Raw genomic sequence first — 1,771 nt, 5'->3', positions numbered from 1 at the left:
TACTGCCATGTGTGTAAAACACCTGGGCATTGGAAAACTGACAGCAGTTGCCCACAGGCTAAAAACAAAACTGTTCCTCCAACTACTCCTGTCACACCACCTATTACTGTCAGCAGTAATCCCCCAGGTGGTGGGAGTGCCCCCAAAAATTTGGTTGGGTTTTCTTGGGGAACACAGGGGGATCCTGGCTTAGCCAATTCCCCTACAGCAGCTACTCTTGTCTGTGATGGTGGCATGGGGTTTGCCAACTTCACTGCCTGTCCCAACACTCTGGGTAGGTACAGACAGGAACCCTACATCAATGGTAGAAAAGCTGAGGCCTACAGAGACACTGGAGCTAGCATCACTATGGTGGCCCATAGGCTAGTTCCCTCTGAACAGCTTTTGCCTGGGTTCTCATACCAGGTAACTAACATTGATGGCAAACAGAACAGTCATCCCATGGCAGAGGTATGTCTCAGCTGGGGAGGTGTCACTGGCCCTAAAAGGGTGGCAGTGTCTCCAACCTTGCCTGTGGACTGCTTGCTGGGGAATGACTTAGAACTCTCAGCTTGGGCTGGAGTTGAACAAGACACCCATTCTAAAATGGTAGGCCTTTCCAAAAAGGGTAGTGGGGTTGTGCCAGTCACAACCCCTGTCCAAGTAGCTTTCCTCCCTGAAAAGGTTGGAAGGGCAGTGGTAGCCACAGCCCAGGCACAGACAGACTTCCCTGTAGAAATTGGCAGAGCTGTGACAGTCACAGCTCAAACACAAACTGAGTGCCTTCCTGAAAAGGTTGGCAAGGCTGTAATGGTCTCAGCCCACACTCAGACTGATATAGGTATAGTGAAGCCTGAAACTATGGATCACTCCACACAAACAGAGAGTAGTGGGGAGGAAGAAAAGTCTCCCTCTCCCCAGACATTAGGAAAAGGTCAGCCTCCTCAGGGATCTGACCTCACCCCTTGTGAAGGAACTGCCCCAGAGGTAGCCAGGCCTGGCCTGGCAGAGCCTCTGATGTCAGTGGCCCCTTCCAAGGTGGGACCCAGTCTGGTACAGGTAGCCTGCCTCTCTCTACCCTGCCTCAGTCAGCCCAGGGCTGCAGAGGTCAGGGAGGCCAGTGGACCCCAAGAGGGCCCCTGTCCACAAGAACCCCCCCTTCAAAAGAATGAGGATTGCCTGGTTAGTTGCCCTAGCCAGGTGATGGGTAAAAACATTCCTGAGGGATCCCCTTCACAGGTAGTTAGGGACCTCCCCCAGAGGGATTCTGTTGGGCACAGGCAAACATGGGACCTTAGGACCCCAAACCTGACCTGTCCCTCCAGTAAGCCCACAAAAGGGACCCAGCCTCCAGCTTTAGGTAGCCAGAGGCTGACCCTGAGAGCACAGTGCAACTCAGTTAGAGAAAGAAAGGCATCCAGGGTGGAGGATGATTGGAGGAAGCTGAGGCCTCACTTTGAGGACACTCACTTCAGTACTCCATCTCAACACCAGCCTTTTACTTTGCAAAGACACACCAAAAGGTAGAGATTCCCTATGGTGGAGACCCTATGATATCTTTAGGATGAGGGATTGCTTAGTGGACCATGAGACAGGGGGTAACCATGCCAGTGCTGGTTCTTCCTTATATGGCCACTTAGGCAATAGAGGCTTACCTTGTAAAGGCCAGCCTTATCTCCTTTCGTTTGGGGGGGGTTGTGTAGGAAGGTGGATATCTGACTATGGTTACCCCCAACTTTTTGCCTAGTGTCTAGCTGGTTTTTCGACTTAGTTGGCCTGAGATCCTGCCATT

Source organism: Triturus cristatus, chromosome 7 (assembly GCF_964204655.1).
Source record: "Triturus cristatus chromosome 7, aTriCri1.1, whole genome shotgun sequence".
Taxonomy (NCBI): Eukaryota; Metazoa; Chordata; class Amphibia; order Caudata; family Salamandridae; genus Triturus; species Triturus cristatus.
The sequence above is the reverse complement of the archived record's forward strand: the minus strand, read 5'-3'. Positions refer to the sequence as shown.